The 14,103-nt window shown below is 36.2% G+C and overlaps 1 protein-coding gene across 3 annotated transcripts in view; it reads left to right on the forward strand.

Annotated features, from left to right (window-relative positions):
• LOC126975678 (TWiK family of potassium channels protein 12-like) overlaps nucleotides 1–14,103 on the forward strand; it is a 170,122-nt gene that overhangs the window by 89,847 nt on the left and 66,172 nt on the right. For 2 of the 3 annotated variants that reach the window (XM_050823674.1, XM_050823677.1), the window contains one exon: nucleotides 958–1,016. The exons of the other annotated variant lie outside the window; for it this stretch is intronic. The gene's annotated coding sequence lies outside the window, so the exon portion shown is untranslated. The remainder of the gene's footprint in view (nucleotides 1–957; nucleotides 1,017–14,103) is intronic. 3 annotated transcript variants of the gene reach the window in all.

The raw sequence follows: 14,103 nt of genomic DNA on the forward strand, positions 1-14,103 counted from the left end.
AAGGACATCTTATTTTAGTCCCTTCGCCTTATTTGTGGTTATACCGTCCTGGTACTTAGTTCGGATAATGGAAGAGGAAAATGATGTTATCATCGCCTTACTTGGGTCGCTTGAGCTATACTTACATTATACAAGTAAAGTGCTCGACGAAAGCTTAACTTCTTACACACGTAGGATTACGAAAGTTGAATGACATAAGACAGATTCAGTAAATTTAAAACTATTTTGAGCAATTTTAACCACATTCAAGACGTCCAAATTACTTGAAAATTTTCTAAATGTATCTAAGACCGATGAATATACAATATTCAAATTCAAATTTAAATAGGATGTGATATCACTAATTGAAAGTCAAAAACTACGACCCATTCTAAAAAGAATGCCACAGACCTAAGAAGAACGGGAGCAACAAACTCAGCGGGATTTTTTTTTATAAAAAATAATAATTATGTTTACAAAGTAATATCGTACAATGAAACTTATTATTTAATAGCCTGAGGACGGTCGCTCGATTCCCAATCTGTGGTATCATTAGGATAGTCATTTCTCTTGATCTTGTTGTGATAACATATCACCCATATATACATCGCCCCACAAAAGACTTACTATGTCTGTTCCTGGTGTTACAATTTTGGATATGACAGTTTCAGGCAAATTCACTTAAGTGCCCTATGTACATACATTACACTATCAAGAATATATTTAGAAGCAACAGTAAAGATGTTAATTTCTTTAAATTTTGCTCAATGATTCTTTTGGACGTAGGTTATAAATAGGGCGAATAGCCCTCTTCTGCAAATATTGTATTAATAACGGCAGCGTTGCCCCAATAGCAATATTTTTAGTTTTTAAACAATCAATAAACCCGGGTGAAGTCGAGCGGTCTACTTATGCATCTAATGTTGTCATAATAATGATGACATATTCCAAAAAATAATGGTACAATTTTATTTACAGATATATGATGCTTATCAGCGCACCAGCGGCAATGAGACGGTGATAACCGGTACAATTAGGTAAGTTAATACATTTAAACCTATCATATGAAACAATTAGTATTAAAAATTTAAATTTTATAACTGGAAACGAAAAACTTTTGAACGAGCTACGGCGCTGATCTGAATAAAACTCCTATTTGCAGAAAGCTACCGCTGTTGTATGTCCGACACAGAAACCTTTCACTAATAAAAATATAATATTTCAATACAGCTGTTGTTAAGCATTACGTGCTTTCACAGACGATAAATATGATTCGAAAAATAAATCTTTTGCAAAGGCATCTTTCGTTTACGCGGTGGTGACCTTCTCTTATGAGCTTGAGCATTACTTATGCAGTTTAGTTTCAAATTTATAGATCAGTTTAAAAAGTTTTATAGCAAGGAAAGTTTAAGAGCAAATTTTAGACGAGGAAACCTGTTCCCTAATGAGTAATAATAACAATAGTAATAGCTCGAATTTTACCCTTAATTTTCAGAATAAATTATTTGCAATCTTCATAGTGGACGTATTTGTGTTGAAATTTACATATTTAATTATTTTATTTGTTATTACTTTTATTATATTGATTATATAATTGTATTGAATAACGTCGTGTATACACGGGCTATTGCGTCATCACCAAGTTTTCCATCCTTGTATAACAATGTAGTATTATGTATACTCGTAGTAAAACGTAATGCATATATTTACGAGTATTATTACAGTGTTATTTATTGTTGTTGGGCGATGTATATATGCTTTTATATAACATTATCCCAAAAATGGTACAAAACAAATGTGTTACGAAATTCAATCGAATTGATAAAAATCGTTTAAGGTATGAATTTATTGAATGAAAGGTTTCTATTTCTATTAAGATTATTAACGTTCCTAATTCACAAATTGAGAATGGAGCGACCGCCTACAGATATTTAATAATAAATTTTAATGTACGATATTAAATTGTGACGAAATAAAAAAAAAAAACAAAAGCTCACTGAGTTTCTTGAGCCCGTCTGAAAACGTTGAAACGTCACGTCTGAAGTGTAACGTTTTAGTAATCTGTTATTTTTAACCCGACTGTGAGATACAGATCACATATTAGTACTTTTTGATTCTATATATTTTGAAATCAAGGTTGACGTAATATTGAAATGCTCATTCAGAATTTATTGACTTTACAGATTATATAATCAATAATAAAAAAACAATGGCCATAAACAATACGAAGCCTTAATTAGTTCCAAAAATCTTCAAGAACAAATTTTCCAATTAATATAAGTACCTCAAATAAGCATTTAAAATGAACGCGAGAGGATCGCAGGAGTTCGATCGGAAGGAAAACTTTGTTAAGAATAACCTCATTTCAAGTGTCGCCGGATTGAAATGAAAGAAATTTAACTTGTCTAATTACTAGCTAGGCTTACATTGAAACTTTAATTGTAACTTTGTGAAGTATTTTGCAGGCAATTTAGATGGAATGTAAATTAATATCTTTGACTCTTATTTGAGAATCTTTATAATTAACTGCAATACTACATTTATACTTTTATTTACATAATATATATACATAATTATATTAGTTTAGAAATATCTTTGTTGTATGCCATGACTGCCAACTCAGGTAGGAGCACACACTTGAACTCTTAACGTTCAAGGAAAACAGAGCTCGCCGAACATCTAACGTAACAGTCAGAATCATAAACTTAGATGTGATGGTCAGTGGTTCAATATTCAAAATAATAAGAAGCTAATGGCCAGCATGGCTGACTTTTAACGACTTGTTAATCAAAATTTGTTACTGGAACAATAGATTCGCTTCCCATTTCTATCTTGCTATATTGCGTTACAGATAATCTTCTCTCGTGATCGCTTTATATTTGGGCTATATATTTTATAAGCTAGTATATTTTAAGACTATTATCTGATTTATACTTCGTTCATACAGCTCAAACACCGTGGAATTGTTGGCGGTGTCTTTCCATTATCAGTAACAGTCATAACGCCATATCCCTTATTTTGGCGTGCCCAAAGAAGTCTAACTTCAAAATAATATAATTTTTGGTTAATTTTATGTTCCTCGCTTTAAAAGTAGATATGGTAAGATGAAACATAAATGCTTACACGCCTTTACACTGACTGATATACTCTGATTTTGTATTTCTCGTATATTTCGTCGCAACGTTCAGACCGCTTCAGGCTCGTGGTACATTAATGATTAATCTCAACTAAACCTTGAGCATTTCACAAAAAACTACTAATTAATATGGCAATGTTATTGAGGTACTCTGGCAATGTATAAAATATGAGGCAACTTTAATAAAATAATATTTTGAAAGCGTATATAGGTCGGGTGGCCTGGCCGCAGAATGAATAAAACCCGAAGCGGAGAAGCTGAAATATGCATAATGCGGTCACATTACGTAATGATTCGCTTACTTTTATAACAACCAGACATTTACGCGCCAGGTGCTCTTAAATTCTAAAGAAAATAAGCTGACATACTCGGGGGAAACATTTTGAAGTTTTCTGTTAAAACTACTGACACTATCAACGTTTCAACAAGTTTTGCCCATTGTTAAGTACACTTTGATAACCCATAAAATTTAATTATTTTCACCTTTGTCATCGTCTTTGTGTACGTCAGCTTGCAATACTTGTAAAACATAATTAAAAGGTCTTGATACTTTTATTTCGTTAACACATTTTCCGATGACTAAAAGTTTTCATGATAAGGATAATTGATTTTAACTGCACTTAAAGGAACCTTTCAATGGGCAAAGGTCCATCCTGATATATTATTATAGTATTCATTTAATACTTATAATATACATTTTTTTTTTTTTAATATATTTATTTAAAACTTTACATATTTACATAAATAAAGCAGCAACCAAAAATCACGAAGATTTGTCCGGATTGCTAACATGAGTTGAGTTCGCAATGATAATTAAAATAAGATCAGAAAAAACTTAAGTAAGTACATACACAAGGTTTACAAGCAAAGCATCATTAGATCAGGTTCGCATTCAACCGGTCATCGTTGATTCATATCTCTATGCGAAAGCGGGACACTGCTATCTTTCGATCGCGCTATTCCGTCGCACACGCACAGCGATATGTCTATTCGCTCGGCCGGTGGGCGGTGACAAAGAACCCGATGTTTGACCCACTTAGAATGTAAGCTACAGGATGTTCAAAAATTGCAATTTTAACTTATCTCTAATATTTTTTCTGGTGATGCTAATTTTTACAGATGGATCAATATCATTTAATAGCCGAGGAACCAAATATTGTGTTGTGCGCGAACCATAAATGTTATTGGACTTTAATGTTTTTAAGTGATTATTTGTGATTTTCCTAGTGGTTATTTTATGACAAATTTTACTTTGAATTTCATGATTGAAAAATTGTTCCTTAAGAAGACAATAATTAAATTTTGTGTGTATTGGTAAGATTTTACAGTGCCTGAAGAGATCGTTATATTCATTCGCTTTATGTTGTTCTTTTACTACTGGGGAGACTATTTCTTTAATTATCCTAATTTGCATGTTTTGTATTTTATCTAGGTAGGCCTTAAATGTTCTGCCATAGCTGGTAATACCATAACTTATAATGGAATCGGCTAGTGAGTTATATAATAATAATAATATTTTATATGGTATTCTACCCTTTATTAAAATTAAATTGGCTAAAAATGCTCTGAGTTTGTCACATACAGTATTGATATGGGGGAGCCAGTTAAAACAACAATCGATAACTAAACCCAAGTACGTATGATTTTCAACAGTTTCAATAGTGGGACAGCTACATATTTGTAGCTTTTGATGAAAACACATATGGCAATGCGCCTTAAGCTTCTTGATTGTGTCATAATTGGTTTTAAGATATGGTGATCGAATATGCATCAATTTCGTTTTATCGGCATTGAGGACAAGCCGATTGTCGTGGCACCATTTGTTAAGGCGGTCGAAGTCAAACTGAAGGTTCTCAAGTGCTTGTTCAATGTTTCTATCAGCGATTACAAGACAAGTGTCATCAGCGTATTGATATGATGTACAATGCTTCAGTATATTATTTATATCATTGACATACGCGATAAAGTGTATTGGGCCGAGCACTGATCCCTGTGCTGTTCCTTCAGTAACTGATAAAACATCACTCTTGGCATCTTCTATTTTAACATAGAATGACCTATTTTTGAGATAATCCTCACACCAATTTAGGGTCGGGCCTCTGATTCCAGAGTTTCCAAGTTTCGAAATCAAGCATTCGTGATTTAGAGTGTCAAATGCGCGCGAGAAGTCAATAAAAAGGACAAAGACGTGTTTGCGATTACCTAAGTGACCGTTAATTTCATCACTGAACTTGGAGAGCAGCAGCGAAGTACTTTTGAGTGGTTGAAAACCATACTGGTTTTTGCTAATAATATCATGGTTGTGATAAAACGATTGAATCTGATCACTGAGGTACTTCTCAACAATTTTATCTATAGATGATAAGAGGGAAACAGGACGATAGTTAGAAACATCGTTCTGTTTCCCTTTTTTATGCACTGGTCTCACGCAACTTTGCTTTAATTCCCTCGGGTACTTTCCGACTGCAAAGCTGACGTTTATTAAATGCGCTATAGATGAGGATATTTTCTTTGCGATACATTTGACATCTCTAATTTTTATGCCATCACCACCTTCAGCCTTTCTATTATTTAACCTGGATATTAACTTCTCGATTCTTAAGGGTGTTGCATTTTTAAAGCGAAGAGAGACGTTAGCATCCATTTTATATTCATCTGGATCTAAAAGTTTAATCGGGCAAGAAGGTACCATAGCCTTGACAGCATTTCGGAATTCTTATGCAAACTTGTTTGCAATAACTTTGTGAGACTGTTGACTGTAGTCAAAAGCCTTAGAAACTATTTCATCTATCGATCTACTAACCCTGCCGCAAATATTATTAACGATCTGCCAAAGTTTTCTAGGATTTTTCATATTTTTATTTATTTCATTCTGATAATATCTGTTCCTACTTCTTTCAAGGGTCTTATGAATTTTATTCCTAATCTGATTATACTCTAGTCGAAGACATTTGTTTGTCGGATCTTTTTTCCAACTGTTGAAAAGGGCGTCCCTTCTATCAGTCATTTGTAGCATAAATTGCTTCACCCAGGGTTGTTTCGGTAGTTTATTGATGCGTTGCGATTTAAATTTTAAGGATTTGTTATAAGCTAAAGTAAAATTAGATTTTATGAATTCGTAAATTTTTTCAGGACATGAAATATTTGTCGTATTCAACCACTCAATATTATTTAGTTCCTCGTTTACAATTTTACTGTCACAGTACTGCATTTTACAATTATATTTTGTAGCACGCTGTATATTACTTGTAGCTTCGCATGCCAACAGAATGACGCGGTGATCCGCCAGAACTGTATCGACTGCGGCCGTGCACGGACTCAATGAAATTAACTTCGTAAACAAGTGGTCAATGCACGATTTTGTAATTTTATTTAATCTCTTTTCAATTCTGGTATAGTCAGTTATACCTACATTGAATCCGCGCTCGGAGAGCATATCGATGTACATATTTCTTATGGAATTGTTGGTTTTTAGGTCTATATTAGCATCGCCGAGAATAATTGTGTTTGTGTTCGAGTATCTATCTATAACCTGTGAAAGTTCATAAACAAAAGTGTTTTCGTTTGTACGTGGTGGTCTGTAAAATGCACACAGTGTCACGACGATTTTATCCGCTGTTACTAAATTACCGAAAAACATCTCAAAACTTGTCGTTGTTATGGTTGTTAGTTGAGTGAATTTAAGATAACTTTTCACATAAATTATTATTCCACCACCTCGTTGCTTAGTACGAAGTACTGTGTGCATTTTATAGCCATCAATGTTATATAAATTACTTATACTCGAGGAAATACCCACCTCGGTTAATACAATAACATCGATAGGAATTTTACATGAGTTTAATAATAGTAACAGTTTAGGGAAATGTTTTTTCATAGACCGAATGTTAACATGTAGGCAAAATAAATTAATTTGATTGAAGGGTACTTGATTTATAAAAGAGGTAACAGTAGAACAATCAAAAATTTCAGATGTAGGAGTATGACTAATATTATCCATATTATTTTTTAAGTAGGTAGGTAATTATATATATATTTTTTTTTCTGAGTTTAACTTATCAAAGTAATAACAGGTAATAAGTATAGTCTATTAATTTGATAATAATCCTTCTATGCTGCTATTGATCGAATAATGTGTGGCCGACTCTTGTCATCACCTTTTTTTACATAGATAATGCCAGCTTTACACCAGACATATTTATAGGTTTCCTTTAGTTTTTGTTGGGCATTGTACAAGAGTACTTTATTACGGTGCGTTAACGCTTCGCGTATATAGATTCGGCGTGTAGCCTGACCCTGTGGTAACGATGTCAAAATACTACCAGCGTTCAGCTCCATGTTTTTAGAAGAGTGTATCCATTGGGTACGCATTACGCTGGATTTGAGTTCAACTAGGATATGACCTGGTTGTGGACGATCCCTAGGTTTCTGCAGGCGTCTAGCAGCTACAATGTCAACCGCACTTACCCCCAGTTTATCAGCAACTTTGTTCACTACATCTTTAACGTCTTGGTTCGGAGTTTCCGGTATACCTGCTATCTCTAGAGTTCCAGCTAGCAACTTTTGGTCTACTTCATTGATATGTTGTTCGAGCACAGCAACTCTCAACTCGAGATTCTTGTTTTTATTTAGTAACTCCATGTTTTTATTTAATAGGGATTTTATAGTACTTTCTTGTTTTCGTACTATATCTTCAAGATCCGCCACTTGGCCATTCATATGTTCGACAGCGATTGTTAGGTTGCCTACTTCTGCCTTGATGATCCTCTGTGTTTCGCGAGAGATACTCGCGATCAACTTTGATTCGTTTAGCGCTGTGCAAGCGTGAACTTCTTGTCCTTCTTCTTCGTCAGAGCTGTCTTCTGGTGCCGCAAAGAAAGAGGTACGCCTAGAAGCGTTGCTTAGGCATTCTTGACAACTCCATTCCAGACCATCCGAGTTCCGCAGAGCCGCCATCTGCTTGTTGGTAAGTTTAGAGCAGCTGGTTGTCATATGTACCGTTTTATTACATCTACTACATATGAGGCCCGGAGATTTCAAGGTGATGTTTTTATTACATGTAGAACACTTTTTTGGAGCCATCTTAGAGATTACTATAGATTGAAGGTAGTTAAAAATTTCTCAAAAACAACTGTAAACACGACTGATACTTATGCACTGTCGAACGCAACCAACATAATAGCAAGTTGTTATTTTTAAATTGATATCTCTCACTTCTGAGATTAATTAAATTAAACTTTAAGCCATCATTTATGAGCGATGCGGGACTCAAACCCGGAATAATTGTTATTAATATTAGGAAATTGACTTGAGGTGTTGCTCATTTAAATCTACAATTTGCAAATCTAAGTCTGCAATTTGTTATTTTTAAAGTAAAATTATTAGCGATACGTCTCTCGAACGGTTGGCTCAGTGGAAGAGCACTCAGACGGAATCCGACAGGTCGCGGGTTTGGATCCGCATTGTTCATATTTTTATTTATTTACTACAATCTGTCTCCTTTGTGGGACATTCAGCAGTATGTTGGTTGGTGCTATCGCTGGCGCGCTCGTTATGTGACCTGTGTCACATCCTCAATGTTAAAACAGTAGCTGTGTTTACTGTGTATGAGGTGATCGTATTAAATCTTGGGGTATTTTGCGTTTTAGGCGTCTCGCTTTGTTGTGGTTTTCAATAAGTGGCCGAGCCAGAGTGTTTGGGTGTACTTCGATGCGCTCTTTGTAAATTCTGGTATGGCGTACAATTTCCTCTTTTACGGTTAGCAGGCGTAGGTCGCGGTGTAATAAATCATTGGGTACGAACCAGGGGGCATTGGTTATCATGCGGAGTACTTTATTTTGAAACCTTTGTATAATTTCAATTTTTGAATGGGAAGCAGTACCCCACAGTTGGATTCCGTACGTCCAGATGGGCTTCAGTATTGCTTGGATATGAGTATTTTGTTTTGCAAAGACAATTGAGACTTTCATCCAATGAGCCAGTAAAGTTTTTGCGTTTGGATACCAAGTTGCTTTCGCTTAGTGAAAATATGTTTTTGCCAGGTAAGTCTTTTATCTAAGTGCAATCCACTATCTCACATGATCTGCCTGTTGATCACAATGTTGTTAACTGTAACTGGAGGACAAGAGTCTCTTCTTAAAGTGAACGTTACGTTAACAGATTTTGTTTCATTTGCTTTTATCCGCCACTTTTTGAGCCATAGGGATATGTCATTTAACCCTTGTTGAAGTATTTGTGAGGCTATTTTTGGGTCGCTATGTGTAGCTAGTATAGCGGTATCGTCAGCAACGGTTCCCGTATTAAGGATTCAGATGTCGGCAGGTCCGCAGTGAAGAGTAAGTAGTTCTGTTTTTGTAAATTTAAGAGGCGTCTCCTGCGTATCTTTTGGACTGTTTAAGTGGTTAGTAATTTCTGCTGCATCTTCTGGTGAGTCGTCGTATGGATGAGGAGTAAAAACGTTTGAGAGGTGCTCTGAGAAGATTCTGGCTTTCTCTTGGTCTGTCCGTGCCCAGGTACCATCAGATTTTCTTATAGGAGGAGAGACGTTGACGGGCCGTTTTAGTCTTCTAGTGGCTTTCCATAAAGAATAATCTGAGGAAGCAGTAGCATCCAGGCTGGTGAGATAATTATAAAATCCGTCATTACGATCTTTCTCTAGAGTACGCTTTAGCTGTCTGTTGGCGTGGTTAAGTTGTTTTTTCGCAACAGGGTCTCTGGTTGTTTGCCAGCGTTTCCGTATTCTCCTCTTTTAGATTATTTAATCGAATATGTGTTTCGCTACGTGGGTATCGCGGTTTCTTGATGATAGTGGTGGGGTCGACGACCAAGCTGCATCTTGTATTCTTGTTGAAATATAGTACCGCTTCTGTTATTTCGTCTTTTGATTTGAGACTAACTGATTCTTATGAATGCTTTTTCTGTAAGCTCACGAAATAGGGACCAGTTAGTTCTTTTGTTATGCAGAACGCATTTTCTGATGCATTCTTGGGGGGTAGTGTGCAGTTCTACTATGATTGGAGAGTGGTCTGAGGGTAGGTCCCAGCAACTCTGACATGATATGATGTTCTTTGCGATTCCTTTGCTGACACAAAAATCTATAATATCTGGGATTTATCTTTTGTCTGTTGGCCAGTAAGTCGATTGACCAGATCATACCACGTTCATATTTCTTTTTTGTATGCATTTAAGAAGTTCTCGTCCTCTAGGTAGGATAAGCCTGGAACCCCAAAACGAATGCTTGGCATTAAAATCACCTCCTGCAATAAACCTATGTCCAAGTAATTGAAAGAAATTACTGAACTCCGTCTGTTTTATAGTAAATCTAGGTGGACAATAGAGGGCCGATATAGTGATGTCACAAATCCAGTCCGTTATCACAATGTTTGTAGCCTGAATGTAGTTTTTGCAGTAGTGTTCTATTAAATGGTGCTTGGCAGTATGGTACATGTTGTATCCTGGTAGACTAAAGTGGCTTTTGGATGTGAAGTGGGTTTCCGAGATTAGTAAATCATCTATGTGGTGAATTTTGACGAATATTTTTAACTCTTCCGAGTGGTTTGACAAGCCATTAGCATTCCATACACACATTTTTAGTGCTGTGAATGTGATGGCATTTTTGAGATTAAATCGGTTAGGGTCTGGGTCATAACTAGCATTTGGTTCATCAGGGCAACAAGTGATTCCGTAATTGTTTTGAGTTCATTCGTTTTTAGATTTTCATCTTTTGTGTTCATTGTTTGTGTCTTAGGTTGTTCAGGGACTTCTTTTGTAGCTTGAGCATACGATTTTCCATTACTTGTTAATTTGTTTGCAGGTTCTTGTTCCTTTCTAGGGTATCCATGACCTTTTCTCGCTTTGGTGATTGGAGCGGAATATCGGACTTTCAACAGCTCTTTGTAGACTGTGCAACCTTTGTAGTTACCTGGGTGGTTTCCCTCGCAAAGGACACATTTACCTTCTTTTGATCTGTCTTTCCGTAAGCAAGCTGAAGTGTGATGAGAACCTGCACATTTGACGCATCTGGGCTTTCTGTTGCAAAACCTTTGTGTGTGGTTGTAATGTTGGTAATTAGTGCATTGTAGAATTACTCGCCTTGGTCTGGGTGCTTCAAACGATATGCGACAGTGTAGTAGATATTTAACGCTATAAATGTCTTTATTATTTTCACGAGGTTCTAATTCGATGTTCCACATTTAAATTGCCTGTTTTATTCTAGAGTTTTGAATGTTCCAGATATTTATAACTTTATGATGAAGCGCCTCAATAGCTATTTTTATATCCTCCTTGTTTGTAGATGGGTGTAGATTTTTTAGGACAATTCTAAAACTGCGGTCTAGTTTTGGCTGGTAGCTATAGAATTCCGTATCTTTAACATTCAGTTCTTTGTAAATAGTGGAGTATGATTCGGCTGTTTTCGATTGTATCTTAACTCTGTCGCCTCGTAAAACCTTTATTTCATATTCTCCTTTTGCTACTGCTTCTAATAATTTCATTAAGGGTTGTATGTTCTTCGCTCCATCAATAAATAGTGGAGGAGGTCTTGTGGGCCTCTGTGTTTCTATTTCTGGTTTATCGGGTTGCTCTATATCGTCGAGCCCTTTGAAGATGTTGGGTGTTGGTACTACTGGTGTAGCAAGCCAGTAATTCAATTTTGTCTGTTTTTGATTGCGCTTTACTGCGCTGCGACTGCGTAAGCCTTTTGCCATAATGCACTTTTGTGAACAGCTGTTCTTCTGATTCTTCAGCTGTTTTATCTATCAGTTCAATGTTCCCTTGATTAGTTGTTCTACTAAAAGAACTTGATCATGGGCGGTTTATGAATATTCCTTTGTGTAAAAGTTGTTGGGTCATAGTTTTTGGGTCATTCTTATCTAAATTTTGTTTATAATTACTCAATCTGATTTTGTTCCCACGAGTAGGGTCGATTTAATACGTCACAAGAGGGGTGACGCCCATTCCCTCAAGAAGGCAAAATACAAAGGCGTTTGCCGGGTCCGCCGAGGTTGGCGCTTAGAACTTGCGTCCTGCAAGCCATGCATCTCGTCGGCACGTAGTCCCACCTTAGGATTAGGGTAACTTTTTAAAGAGGTATTCTACCTCGTGGCCCGGGCGACTAAGCCAAGGCCCTCGATTCTGTGGATGAACAGAGTTGCGAGTTGTGGGGGTCATTTCCTACCTCCAGCAGGTTCTGGCTTGTTAGGCCAGGGTTTCTTCGGGTTAATTACCGTCGCCCGATGCTCGACGTTGATCTTTTGCGGCTGGTTAGATCTTCACTCAGCCAACCCTCCTCTTTTTCATACGGGCTTGGGACCTTCAAAGGCAGAGTTCATAATTTTTGACTATAAATTTAATTTAATATACATAATAAAAATTTTAAGTGAAATATTTTCTTAACAAATTTATCACTTTATAATCGTATATCAATATTTTTTTGTAATAATTATTTAAGATTACTTTAACTTTAACTTTATAACACTACAATTAATTTTTAGAAAATAAAAATTCTGAATAGTGACGTCAGTTAGTGAATTTGAAGCACAACTTCAATCAATCCTTTTCGTTTGTTTGTCAGACCGATCCAACATGAGGGTAGTAAGAAATTATAATTTAGGCTGTTACTTTTCTCCGCCACCATTATTACCACTACATTTTTGCTAATTATACATCTAATATCGATTCTTAAATTGTTGTCCTCTTGCAAATTATATTTTTCAACAACATAACCAAAAATTAATGACAGTTACTCCCTGATTTACTTCTCAAATGCTCGAGTAGAAATGTAACCGGGAACTAATACATCTTGTTTCCATCCTGTAAGCCCCGTTCTTTGACGTCAATTACTATTAGAAGATATATTCAAAGCTCAATGTGACGTCATATTATTACACTGGCCTATTTCTTAGTACAACGAAGGCACCTCTATAAAGTGTCATGAATAAAAAATGCGGCCGCTACCATGTACGCCGCGTGAGTATTAAATCGTACAATAGAACCTCTAGTAATGTAATTAGTGTTAGTGACACGAAGTCCGTCATGTTTTGTTTTTTCTAACTGTTTCTCTTGTAATTATTGCATACTTCATAGGCACATTAGTGCGTTTCCTAGAAACTGTGATAATACAAATGATAAGACCAGGAACAAACATAAACTTGTCATATTAATATGTACAATTTGCTTTATTCGAGTTAGTAAGTCTTTTGTTGGGTGATGTTTATGCTGTTACAATATAATCCGAGAAATTGTACGAAATGAATATGTTATACTTACTCAAAAGTACTCTAAAAATGTTACTCTTATTCAAAAGGCGTAGTCCCTGACTCATGGAAGTCAGCCCTTGTCCATCCGATCCAAAAAAAAGGAGACAGTTCGGATCCGGCAAACTACAGGCCTATTGCTATTACCTCCTTACTCTCCAAAATCGTGGAGAGCATAATTAACCGCCAGCTCTTGGCATACCTAGAGGGTCACCAGTTGATCAACGACCGGCAGTACGGCTTTCGTCATGCTCGGTCGACTGGCGATCTTCTGGTATACCTAACACATAGATGGGCGGCGGCTATTGAATGCAAGGGAGAGGGCCTGGCAGTTAGCCTGGATGTAGCGAAGGCTTTCGATCGTGTATGGCACAAGGCGCACCTCGCAAAACTTCCATCATTTGGGCTACCCGAGAGCTTATGTAAGTGGACCTTCATGAGCTTCCTTTTATGTTTCCAGGACGATACGACATGGGTACCTTCAAAAAAAAAGCGCACACCTGCAACGCTCTTGTAATTTATCTGGTGTTGCAAGAGAATGTGGGCGGCGGTGATCACTTAACACCAGGTGACCCGTACGCTCGTTTGTCGTCCTATTCCATAAGAAAAATGTTACTAAAATTAAAGAATTGTTATCTACTATTATATCGTAAAGCTATAATTGAAATGCCTTTCTCGATAGTACAATTTTTCGAATAAATTTTTGAAGATAATTTACAAGATCTTTCATGCCAG

This window comes from Leptidea sinapis, chromosome 37 (genome assembly GCF_905404315.1).
Source record: "Leptidea sinapis chromosome 37, ilLepSina1.1, whole genome shotgun sequence".
Classification (NCBI taxonomy): Eukaryota; Metazoa; Arthropoda; class Insecta; order Lepidoptera; family Pieridae; genus Leptidea; species Leptidea sinapis.